This window comes from Dipodomys spectabilis, unplaced genomic scaffold (assembly GCF_019054845.1).
Source record: "Dipodomys spectabilis isolate Male_0828 unplaced genomic scaffold, ASM1905484v1 ptg001580l, whole genome shotgun sequence".
Taxonomy (NCBI): Eukaryota; Metazoa; Chordata; class Mammalia; order Rodentia; family Heteromyidae; genus Dipodomys; species Dipodomys spectabilis.
In genome coordinates this window covers 13,961-27,633 of record NW_024872257.1, presented here as the reverse complement: position 1 = coordinate 27,633, position 13,673 = coordinate 13,961, and the positions used below count along the sequence as shown (strand labels likewise).

At 34.7% G+C, this 13,673-nt stretch overlaps 1 pseudogene; it reads left to right on the top strand.

The window, feature by feature from the left end:
- Positions 1-11,392: 11,392 nt before the first annotated feature.
- On the top strand, positions 11,393-11,492 carry LOC122103072 (annotated as a pseudogene).
- Positions 11,493-13,673: the final 2,181 nt, after the last annotated feature.

Here is a 13,673-nt window from a genome sequence, read left to right as displayed (position 1 = left end):
TAGGGAACCATTTTTGGTTATTGAAGAACTACTTATCAACTAGGATTATTCCTTATTGCCTTTAGCATTCTCAATCTTGTGCTAGTTCTTAATCTCTGTGTGATAAATGTATCTCCTTCTACGCAGTTTTTTCATACCTGATCTCTGTTGCTTTCTAAAATTCTGTCTTTCTCTATTTCTCTATGAACACTTCCTGATACTACATATACCTACACAGATGGAAGACGATACTAATGTAAAGGTTCCATAGCTCATGAGTCATTAATGTAACAACATGGAAAAGGAGGAGTTATTTATTGCTACCTCAATTTTTCTGAAAAGCTGCAAGGTCATCATTTGATTCAAATTACCATTCTTTGTCTACATAGTGTCATTAAGTGCACTAAATGGAAATATGAGCTGAGTGGTGGTGGGTCACGTCTGTAATCCTAGCCACTCAGGAGGTTGAGACCAGAGGATTATGGTTCAAAGCCATCCTGGTCAGGAAAGTCTGTGAAACTCATCTTCAATTAGCCACTAGAAACCCAGAAGTTGTGCTGTATCTAAAGTGGTAGAGCTCTGAACTTGAGCTGAATAGCTGAGGGACAGTGCCCAGGATCAGAGTTCAAGCCCCATGACCGACAAAAAGTGCAAATTTAAGTTGCCCCAAAAGGAACAACAAGGTCAACAGTAATCTTCAAATCAGAAAAAAATTCCAAAATGATTCAGTACACCTACTTTTCCTGAGTTATTTAAATTATGGCTTCTTAGCTGGACATATTCTCTTCTTTTAAAAATTGTCAAATATTAGCTTTAGAATAAACTTCACCTACTATTTCTTGGTTCAAAACAGAAGTCTTGATACAGTTGATGTCACTTGGCTTTTTACTATCTCAGTTCAAAGCCAACCCAGGCAGGAGTGTCTGTCAAACTCTTATCTTAAACACAAGAAAGGCCAGAAGTGGGGTTTTGGCTCAAGCAGTAGAGTACTAGCTATAGGGGCAGGTGAGCAGGAAGACAATTGTTCAGGGACACGGTCCAGCATCTGGGTTCAAGCCCCAGAACCAGCACAACTAAACAAACAAGCAAACAAAAAACCCCAGGTCTTTCTTTAGGACCCTCCTTAAAGGAGTACTGGTCTTAGAAGAGCCTGCTATTGCTCATTATACTCACTGGACCTAGCTTTTTTGTAATCCTTATTGCTATGGAGTAATCAGGACCAGAGTAAAGCAATGGATAACTGACTCCTGCAACAGAAGAATCATCTCAGGCATGAAATATCCATCCATAAAACACTTTAAAACCCCCATGTCTTTGTTTATTTGCAGTAGAACTCTTTTAAAACAACGTTATTTCCTTTTTGTTCTATGCTTGCCCTCAAATGGCACATTATTTCCTTTTGTAATACTCTCAACCAGAAGTTTACAGACAAGTTTTATATGAGGAAGGAACACACTCAAAAAAGTCAGGGACAGAGTTTCCTTCAGGCCTTGGATTCTTTTTTTGTACAGTAAAAAGGTAAGCACAAGTTAAGTTGAACTTTGTCATTCCTCTATGTTCAATTCCATTCCTGTGATCAGTTTCCACATCCAGTAATAGTTACTTCCAGTAACAATCAATGATGGTGCTTGAGGTATAATGAATGTTTTCTGTCTTCATTGAAATAGCACAAGGAAATCTTTGGACATGTGGTAGCAAGTGTTCCAGAGACAACTTAGTAAAGAGAAAATATAAATTTTAAATTCCTTATAAATACATTATCCAAGAGTACATTGAGTTCAAACTTCATAAGTGCTCCATAAATTAAGGTGAATTTTAAATGGGAAAAAAGTTCTCAGATCATTTTTTGTGAGTGTATATGTAGTGCATTATTTCCCAAGTGTACATGAGTTAACAGTAAGAGAAAAATTAGCAATAATAGGAGAAAGAGGATTTCTGTGTTTTAGTGTTCAATACAATATAGAAGACTCTACAAAAAAGACAACATTGAAACAATAAAGCCAAGTCCAGTATGTAGATTTATAGAAGTGTCATAGAGAAAGCATTACTCCCAAGTTGAACATGAATATGAGGCCACTCCCTTTTAAATCACCCTTGCTAAACATGAAAATTTGTAAAAAGTAGAATGGAAGAATGATTCTGGTTCCATTCAAGTCAGATGTAGGAGAATGGACTTAACTGGAAAAAAAAAGTCCATCTTGAGAGAGCAGGGATTACACTAGCCATACCTTTTCTTATATATTTTGTTTTTGTTGGTTGTGGCACGTGAACCCTGGGTGCTGTCCCTCTGCTTTTCAGCTCCAGGCTAGTGCTCTACCACTTGAGCGACAGTGCCCCTTCCAGTTTTCTGGTAGTTAATTGGAGAAAAGAGTCTCAAGGACTTTCCTACTGGGGCTGGCTTTGAATCTCAATCCTCAGATCTCACCACCACCCAGCTTAAGATCACATTTCTAACAGTATACACTCAGGATATGTAATGTGTATGTAATGTGTATGTGAATTCTTGAGTTAAAAATCTGGGCTACCACTTAAACTTAAATGTTTGTAGTTTAAAAGTAGATACTTCTAGAAAAATAAACCTAAGAATTTAAAGGGGTCTGGGTAGTTCAGTTTGCATCCATCATGGGCAGAACAGTCTTTGAGACACTATCAATAATTAACCAGAAAAAGTTGCATTGGAAGAATGGTTCAAGTGATGGAATAACAGTCATGATAAAGATTGCTGGATAAGACCTTGAGGCTTTTGCATACATACATACAAATATACACATACACACAGAGGCACTTATTTGTGCACACACAAATACACAAATAAAAACTGTCAGAATATATAAGAAAGTTAGAAACAATAGAAAATATGTCCTGAGTAAGACTAGAATCAGGTGATAAATTTTATTATTAGAAAGTATTAGAAAGTCCTCAAGTGAACTATCTTCAAAAAAGTTTAAGATTATTGCTTAGTTAGGGACCAGAGGTAGTAAGAAAGTCAAGTATATCATTATTAAAGGGATCAGATCCATGGAGGAATGAATCAGAGTCCACAGCAGGTGCATCTGAAAATGTTCATATCTTGTGTCAAATGTTAGAACATCTTTGAAAATAGTACATAAATAGTCTTGGCAGTCATTGTATGGATAAGATCTTCATAGAAGTTGAGAATTGCTTAATTTCTAGATTTTAATAAACCAACAAACTATGGCAGGGCAATGTGATACAGGCCTGGAATTGTTGCACTCAGAATAAGACAGGATATTATTGAGTGGAATTACATAGTGATACCTTCCCTGGACCAGGTAGTAAAATTTGTCTCAATAATACAAACCAAATAACAAGAAAGGAATACACAGTTGTAAGTTTGGGCTAATTTTGTCATTATGTTTTGAGAAGTCAAGTTTCCTATTGAAATGCAACTCATATATAATCCTCAATTGTGTTTTAAATGCTGTCTTCATTACAGAACATTCCTAGATGCAAAGTAGCTCATGATTCCCATCCAAAATTTGAAAAAGTAAGTAAGCATCCTTCTGCTGGTTTCCAAAGAAATTATAAAGGTTTACAAAACTTAAGCCTGGAGAAATAGAAAACTTTGTCAAATATAGGACTTTGTGGACCTTGCTAAATTAGAATTTATTTTCAAAATAAGTATTTTGTTTTTGTTTGTAATTCCATATTCTATATGATACTACAAAATTTTTTTTAAGTAGAGGGTTTAATTGACAAATTCACAAATTATTCTAACATTCTATTTGCCTAGAATATTCTTTCAAGAAAGTTAGAACTTAGTTAACAGATAATTCCAACTGTTCATGTATCAAATGATAATGTGAATAATGTAGACAGAGTTGCCAACAAACGGATTATATTATTTATAAATTTAGAAAAAGAGCAATTTTTTGAGGGTGTGGTATAACATGGTATGAAGAGAATAATTGTGTGATAACTTGTTTCTTCTATCTATATGTAACACAGGAAGAAATTTCCTTAATTACGTGCCTCTGTATACAATGATAAAAATGCTAGGTTTGGGGTTCGTTTTTATTTCTGTATTTGTTTTACTGGTTTGTCCTAGGGCTTGAACTCTGGTCCTGGACATTGTCTCTGAGCTCAAGATTCGTGCCCTACCACTTAAACCTTAGTGCCACTTGTGTCTGTCTTTTTCTGAGAAGTTTATTGGAGATAAGAATGTCAGGAACATTTCTGCCCTGGTGGGCTTTGAACCGTAATCTTCCGATCTTAGCATCCTGAATATCTATAATAGTTAAAAAATATATAAATAATATTTTCAAGTGTTCTGATCTCAAGAATACCATTGGGGTAAAAATGATGCAGCCCAGTTTATTGGGGTTCTTTCCAAAACAATGAGGACATCACATTAGCAGAGGTGTAGTATTTTTTACAATAAAGAAAAGCTATTCATGATGTGAAATAAGGGAATTTTCAGGTCTACCTTACAAGTTGGAATTTGTTGGGCTAGGATGACTTTATGGCATAAATATTGGGATTGCTTACTCTTGAATAATTATCACAGATGCTTCATAGTTTTATGCTCTACCAATTGTGGTTATTTTTCTTTTGACTTCTCAATCTGTAAAACCTCATTGGAAACTGCATCTATTGAAGAATTACATAACATGCAAACAGGTATTGTTTTGAATTTCTCAGGTATGGAACGGTCAGAATTTGAAAATGAGTAGTTATTAGTCATAGGAATTTTGAAGAACACATATATTCTGTTCTCTTAACAACTTATTTACTTTTAAAAGTTATGGGTTTCCATAGAATTAAACTTTTTTCGGTTTTATGTGTGTAAAAGTACTAAATTTATTCTTTTTTCAAAATATTGGCAAGTATATTGTGACAATATTGTCTAGCTGGATAACATTCGAGTTGATGACCCTCTGATAAAGAAGGAGTAATTAATTCAAATTAGATGCCAAAGAGTAATGATTTTTAAAAGTTACTATATAAATAATAATACTATACCAATACAGTGAAATTTTATTTTATGCAGCTTACTTTTTAAATTTAATTTTATTGTCAAAGTGATGTACAGTGGGGTTACAGTAACTGTAAGGTAGTGAATAAATAACTTTTCAAATTTGTTATCCCCTCCCTCATTTTTCTAACAATTTTTCTTCACCTCAATACCCCTCACAAGTTGTAATGTATATTTCCAACATATTGTCTTGTGAGTATTACTAATGAATTGGTTTGCACTTTGTCCTTTGTGTCACCATTTTCTTGTTCCTCTTCCCTTCCCTAATTAAGATAAATGTATACATAATGCACAGGGTACAAAGTCAAATACAGCAAGGGATAAACCATAGGGGAAAACCCAAAGAATATAGAAATCACTTAATACATTAAAAACAACAACCGCAAATAAAAATCTCTGATTCCATATCTTAGAGTTAATTTTGCTCAGTATCATCTTATATGTCATATGTATGCATAACAAAGCCACTGGAAAATATTAGTTGCATGGACACTATATTGTGAAAACAACATGGTAACTGTTTTTGATGGTCAAGGTGGAATTAGGATTGGTGAATTCGTGGTTCTGCTAAAGGAATTTCAAAAGAGTTTTAAAATTGTGACAGGTAAATTTTAATTTTTAACAACTTAGCTTATGAAGAAAATTTAAAATTGCCTGGGAAAATAGGCTTTCGTGCAAAGAAATCCATGGAGACTTAGTGGAGAGGAAGCAATGTGGGTGAAGATGGCTCATTTTCACACTAAACAAACAAACTTAAGAAACCTTCCTATAAATCCTGTAAGTTTCCGTGAGAATTGTCCTTACCCGGGAAATATACTCTCACTGTGTGAAACAAGGTTGTAGTGGAATTTAAATTCAAAGTTCTTAAAAAAAAAAGACATCAAAATTTGTGAATTGGCCTTTATTTAACAAACAGTAATTCTTTGAAAAAGATAATTTGGGTCAAAATATTTAGGGACAAAGTGCCCTCCACAATGAAAGAAGGCATTGGGCTTACACATTTCTGTTTATAATACTTTCCATGAGGTCTTTGCATGTGAAGCACTGAAACACAGAAAAAAATCTGATTAGATACTTCACACCAGTGATTTCACATTTCAAAGTGGCTCACAAAAAATAATACCCTTATTATCATGAGATAGTGAAAATGTCTCTTAGTACAAAAGCCTAAAAGTTTGGGGGTCACAAAATAATTGAGCAAATGGAAAAGCTTAGAAAACAGTGTTCTTAGAAGCCCTAGCTAAGTGTATTGGTTTCATCAGTGGAGGGAGATCAAAACATTTTGATATAGATTGTCTTAATATTTGTGCTACCTAAAGTGATTTTATAGAGCCAATTTGGCTCACTACAATGCAGAACTGATTGAATGGAATATCAAAATAAGTTCCACATCCAAATGATGCAACTTAAAAGAGTTTTAAAGGAGAAACCATGAAGGTTTAGCAGTGGGGAAGGACTTATAGTGCTTCAGCTTCACTAGACTTGAAGCCAAGAAGCTGTGATTAATTGGATATCAGGCAAGAGTTAAGAGGACATAGAAGTAGAACATGCAAGCATTGTCCTTTGTAACAGACACTGTCATCCAAGGCATGGGTGATTTAACTCTATTCTCCCCCATTCATCTTGTTGAGCAAATGCAAGACAAGAGAAAAATAATCTATTGAAATAATTTTGCAAAAATGACTTCGCTGTTCCTGATATGATATCTAAGGAAAGTCTAAAGAGAGAAGATAAAATGGAGTATTCTTCAGTTTCCCCTAAGCATCTTGTTAGCAAAATATAACTTTGAGTTAGAAGTGATTGAACCAAAAAGTGTTGGAGTACTTATTTTTGTTGGCACTTTAGACACAGAAGATTTTCAAGGTAAAAGAAAAAAGAATAGCCATATATTTGTGATCACAGCTTCTTGGACTGGTTTTATGGAGACAAAGTTTTACATTAGAGTTTGTCCTGATTAACATAAATGTTAGGTTTTCATGGCAACAAGTGCAAGGGGGAAGTTTATTGGACTCGCTTGAATAAGTAAGCAGCATGATAGAAAAAAATGGGGGCTGGGAAGGTGGCTCAGTGGTAGAGCGCTTGCCTTGCATGCCTGAAGCCCTGGGTTCGATTCCTCAGCACCACATAAGCAAAAAGAAAAAAGCTGGAAGTGGCGATGTGGCTCAAGTGGTAGAGTGCTAGCCTTGAGCTGAAGATCTTAGGGATAGCACCCAGGCCCAGAGCTTAGGCTCCACAACCGGACCCCCCCCCAAAAAAGATGTAAAATAAATACACAATAAATAATATAGTAGGTTTAGGAAGGTTGCTCAATAGTTTAGTGCTTACCTTGCATGCATGAGGGCCTGGGTTCAATTCCTCAGCACCACATAAGCAGAAAAAAAAAGCCAAAAGTGGCTCCAGTGGTGGATTGCTATTCTTGAACTGAATAGTTGAGGGACAGTGCCTAGGCCCAGACTTCAGGCCCCATGACCAACAAAAACAAACAAATAAATGGGTCCTGGAAGGTGGCTCAGTGGTAGAGCGCTTGCCTTGCATTCATGAGGCCCTGGGTTCGATTCCTCAGCACCACATAAGTAAAAAGAAAAAAGCCGGAAGTAGTGCTGTGGCTCAAGTGGTAGAGTGCTTGCCTTGAGCTGAAGAGCTCAGGGACAGCGTTCAGGCCCAGAGTTTAAGCCCCACCACCGACAAAAAAGAAAAGAAAAGAAAAGAAAAAAATTGAAAATAATATTTAGTGAATTACTTTGACCAATTACTTTGTCAGAACAAAGAAGGAAATATATAATTCAAAATCATTGACTTAAAAGTATGAAGAGAGAGTAGTGAAGAGAGATGAAAGAAAACATAGAGAATTGTTTTCTCTCCAGTGTAGTAACGGGTCCTTGATCTTGTTTATTTCATTCTATCTTCACAAGCTATCAAGTATGTCTCAGTACTGGAGTGTCCAGTTCAGACAAAGAGAAATCACAGAAGAAAGATAGTATTTGCAGCAGATGTAGGTGATTTATAACTTTAGACAATCTATTTAAATCTGTTCAAAATTCTCACCTACCGTAAACTTCCCTCTTTGAATATCTTTGTTTGCTTTTCCCAAAACTGCCTTCCATTAACAGCTTAAATTTTTGAGAGGTCATGCTCATACTCTCTAAAGATTGCTGTTTGGTTGTGATTTTCGTGTGTTCTTTAACTGAATTTCAAAAGGTTGTGCAAGTGTGTTACAATTAAATATGTCCATTTAATTGTCCAATGCCCCTGGATCAGATTCACTCCTTCTATTATTGTCAATCAACCCCTTCTCCAAGATTTATTTCAGATTTACCACTTCCTTTATCACATGTGTACATTGACTATTCTAGCTGTACTTGTCCCTTGTTCCATTTTTCATTCATTCTATGTCTTTACTATTATTCCTCTCTGCTTTCAACTTCCTGATAATCGTTCTGTTAAACTGTCTGTAAATACTTTGAAAGGTTTATTTTCATTCTTTGGAGATTCAATCCTGTATATACTTGAACTTATGTCAACTTACATTTCCCTAATTTGTTCATCTGCAATAATAATGTGCAAGACTGGAGATGTGAAGCCCCTAGACTTGATTTTATTCTCATTCATTTGAAAGATTAATCTTTAGTCAACAAGAAAGTTTAAAAATGGCTTAGAATGTATTCCTAACTATCAGTTTTTATAAATGTCTATGTACAATGGTGTGTGATTATTTTACTTTCTATGGGATAATATTTTCTACTACCTATAAGTTTTGGAAAAAGAAGAAAATTAAAATTTACTACTATAGAGGAATATGATAGAAATAGAAAGACAGATTTTATGTTTGTCACATCTCTGATGAGTATCCATATTCAAGACTTACTATGTTAGACTTATAGGGAAAACATAAAACAACGTATGATAAGGCAACTATTTGTGGCTTTTTAAAATGTACCTTATTAAGTGATGAAATTTACTTTATTAGCTAATGTTTGCGTTTGAAATTTGGGAGGTTGATCTATTTAACATATTTCTGGAAGGCACCTACTGAACAACACAAATGGTGGGTGGTATTATTTCTACACTTTAATGAGTGGTTGAAACAATGGCATTAGTGTTGGGTAAATAAATCAACTCTATTGTAACTTGCTCCCTACACTTGAAAAGCTTATAATGTCACTGAGTATCATCTATTTGTCAAATGTTATTTTGGCGATTGTGATATTTAAAAGTTTATTTGAAAAAAAAATACACTTTCAGGAGATTAAATGTTTTGAGAATGACAACATTTTATACCACAGAACCAAGTTTTACTGGAGTACCAAAGTTTTGAAGCACTAAGGATCTTCACAATTGATGTTTTTCTGGATTACATTTGACCTCTAAGTCAAGTTTTCCGGGCCTGGTTAGACCAATTACAGATCTATTTTTCCAGGTAATATTTTCTGGGCCCACTAATGCTGGACTGAAATCTTTCATTAATCATTAGGGGAGGGGTATTAAAAATAATTTTGTGACACTTTGTTATGTTGTTCACTGATATGGTCTGGTCATCTGTAAATTGAAAATTTGAATTACAGTACTTTCTCTCAGATTTTATGATCTCATCCTTCATTTTAAGTTCCCTTGCATTTCACAATTGCTTACTGCTAATTCCTTCTTCTCAAAGAATTGAGGCCCTAAAATATTATAGGAAATGAGAAATTAAGATGGGTCTTCAATTACATTCTGTTGGCATGTTGTATGGGCCTAGGTGAGAAGTCTTGCACCTGTTATCTGATGATGCAGGTAACTGGGACCTAGGATCCTAGGACTCATGGGTCCTGCAGAAGAATAATATCTTTTAGAGATCATATCAGCAAAATTTGGGTATAATCAGTAGGAATGCTTCAAAAATATGGAGAAAAACATTTTGGGACCAGCGAGTTAAAACCATGAACAGGGCAGCAGACTAAAATCCCTTATAGATTAGAGGAAAACAACATTTTTTTACCATGTGAATTCAGAAGACCAAGAACACTTAGAAGGTATCACAAGCTTATACTCAAGACATTACATTGATTCTTTTTATATTCCGATATATATTCTAAACCTAATTATTTGTTTTTTTTATTTTATTTATTTTTTTTGGGGGGGTGTTCCGGTCGTGGGGCCTGAACTCTGGGCCTGGGTGCTGTCCCTCAGCTCTTCAGCTCACGGCTAGCGGTCAAACCACTTGAGCCACAGCGCCACTTCTGGCTTTTTTCTTTTTGCTTATGTGGTGATGAGGAATCGAATCCAGGGATCAGTTATGCAAGGAAAGCGCTCTACCACTGAGCCACCTTCCCAGCCCTAAACCTAATTATTTATATTCCAATTCTATTCATTGGAATAAATAATTATCAATTTATTTATCAAATTATCAATTAATTCTAGTAAGTGTCACTGTGTGAAATATAAAATCAGCAAATATAAAATAAAATATATATCTATGTATAAAATAATAAAAAAACAGCACATGTTTTACATTGTTCTGTGGTGGTTAGGGTATTAAAGACAACTTTGTTTTAAAGTAATATTGCATTATCTCTACCACAGTATTTTGTAAAGCTAGACCTAAAGTTTTACCATTTGTGGATTTACAGTCTGGAGACAAGAGGAAACACTGTGATTAAAGCATTACTAATTTAAGGCCTAATATCGAGGAGAAACACATGGACTTCTCCTGGAGCTATGGAAATATTTGTTGATAGAAAGAGAGTAGTGTAAGTTCCTTCCTGGTTGGAAGGTAGACAGACCATGACATTAGGTAATCATGCATATGAACAATTTTTCACCTTCTTGGCTTTAGCTACTTTTGAAATGGTAGGTATCATAAACAATTATATTTTTATAAAATACCTTCTGGTCTGAACAGTTCTGTCTGAACTGTTCATCTCTCTGTGATCCCTTGTAACTAAGATTAGTTTTCTTCCAGTAAGACAAAGTATGATTTCAGGGTAAGATATTCTGGTTGGTCTGTTCCTACATGGAAGAAGGGTAAAGGGTCAGGTAGACATTTGTGCCAGTAAGACCTCATTTGGGAAATTTTAAGCTGGAGAAGTTTAGAAGTAGCTCTTAAGCAAGGTTTACTTTGGATCCATTAGCTCCACAAAGCTAACTCAGTTGGACAAATAAGTACTTGAAAAAGCCATCACTTTTGGACCTAGCTATAAATGCTTCAAAGTATGATCAAATCTAAAATGAAAAAGATTTAAAATAGTCAGTGACAAAAAAATTGCAAATGTGAGCAATCGATGAAACAATATAATTTTTCCACTATATACACAATTTTAGGAAAAAACGATCAATAGTATTGTTAGGAACAATAAGGTTTCCTTGTAACAAATAGGCACGCAAAGATATAAGCCTATATGAAGATTGCATCATTAACTACTTAAATTTAGAGGATACTACATGCTTCAGCAGCACGTCTACACAAATTAAAACAATACAGAGATTAACATGGCACTTGCACAAGGATGAAATGAAAATTTGTATAGTATTCCATATTTTTCATTCTTCAGATGCAAGAAATGAAAAGCAGTTGTTAAAAAGTTGATTACATAATTACAAGAGTAACAATACATGTAAGTCCTAGAATTAAAGGTTAGTTTCATATCAGTGTATTAAATCTTCACCTCAGAAATGCCTTTACATAGCATAACCTTTACAAAACTTTTGAAATTAGTTAAATTCTCATTTTATCCCAAAGAAATATACTAGTATAAGGACCTAGAAAAAAAAAGGAATCTTTAACTTTATATATGGAATGCAATCTTACAGTACACATTTATTAATGTACCTATGTATTACAAAACAATGTAGAATTCAAATTATATCTAGGAGAGAATGAAATAGATTATGGATATTATGCAAACACAGAATATAGAATATTTAAAAATTTCCTTTTTTCAGACAAGCACAAGAAATATCTTTAGTTTTTGTACTACTCATTTCAACAGATAAATTCAAATTATTTCTGATTTAAAAAAATCACAAACTCTGCAGAAATCATTATACATGTATACAAAAACAAACTCTTGAATATACTTTAACATCAAAATCAGACAATTCACTTGGAAGAATTCCCCAGAATTTTTACAGGAAGATATTGCTGTTATTTGGATTGTGAAAATATTTTCTATGGACACAAAGAATGGACTGGCACTTTCATGCAATTGTTTCAAACATATTTATAAGATGATTTCTTTGTTGCTTTGTATGTCCCTCCCCCATGGCATAACCCCTGCTTTCACTGTATTTGATGTTGGTATAATTTGTGGCTGGGAAGGGAAAAAAAAACAAACCTTTAAATAGGGATACAGGTGGACCCATTGCAACGAGATGTACAAATTGTTATGTCAAAAAATGAACTTTACAAATTTGGTTGGGGTGGGAGGACAGGGAGAGGGGGGAGATGAGAAAGGATGGGAAGCGGAAACAAAGGAAGAGACAACAATGCTTGATAGGAAATGTTTTCATTATCTTGCTCATGCAATTGTAACCCCTCTGTATGGCATTTTCACAATGAAAAACAAACAAACAAACAAAAGAATGGACTGGCATTTTGAAGTTTAAGAAACTTAATTGATACCTTAGCTATAGTAAATAATGCTGCAATAAATATATTTGTTCTGGTAGCTTTCGTATGGTCATGTTTGATGCCCCTCAGTAGATGAATGGATCAAGGAAATGTGGTATATATACACAATGGAATTCTATGCCTCCACCAGAAAGAATGACATTGCCCCATTTATTAGGAAATGGAAAGACTTTGAAACAATTATATTAAGTGAACTAAGCCAGGCCCAAGGAAACCTAGGTCCCATGGTTTCCCTTAATTGTAATAACTAGTATATGTCTGACAAAAGCAGAAACGGTCAGATAAGTTGATGTTAGGTGAAATGAACCCCAAGATAAAGATTCAAATCTTTTTTTTCCTTGCGATTGTTTCTATTATATTTTTAAGATGATTTCTTTGTTGTTTTGTATTTCCCTCCCATGGTATAACCCCTGTTTTCACTGTATTTGATGTTGGTATGATTTGTGGTGGAGAAGGGAAAAAAACAAACCGTTTAAATAGGGATACAGGTGGATCCATTGCAACAATGAGATGTACAAGACGTCATGTCGAAAAACGAACTTTACACCTTTGGCTTGGGGGTGGTAGTGGGAGGGCAGGAGGAGAGTGTGAGGGGGAGATGGGAAGGGATGGGAATGGAAAACAAAGGAGGAGGCAACAATGCTTCATAAGAAATATACTCATTACCTTGTCCATGTAATTGTAACTCTCCTGTATGTTATTTTCTTAATAAAAAAAAAAACTCCAAAAAAAAAAAAAGAGAAAAAGAAAAACAAAGAGGGAAAAAAAGAAACTTAACCGAACCATTAAACTTAAGAGAACAATATGTACAGCCTTCCACAACTTCAAAGAGGTAGTGATACATACTTATCCTTTTGGAAATATCAAATGCAGTTTCTTCCAAGTTGTCCTTCAGACCTGGTTTGATAAAATGGTGCAACAGAAGGAGATCCAACATATCTTTCCTATCTCTATTCCCAGCAGCAAGGTGCAAGGTGTTCAAAAGGTCTTTAGTTTTGGCATTGGTATCTGCATCATGATGAAGAAAATGGCCACACTAGTATTATTCCATGTATAATCACTGTGCAACGGTGTCCACCCATCTACAGTTAT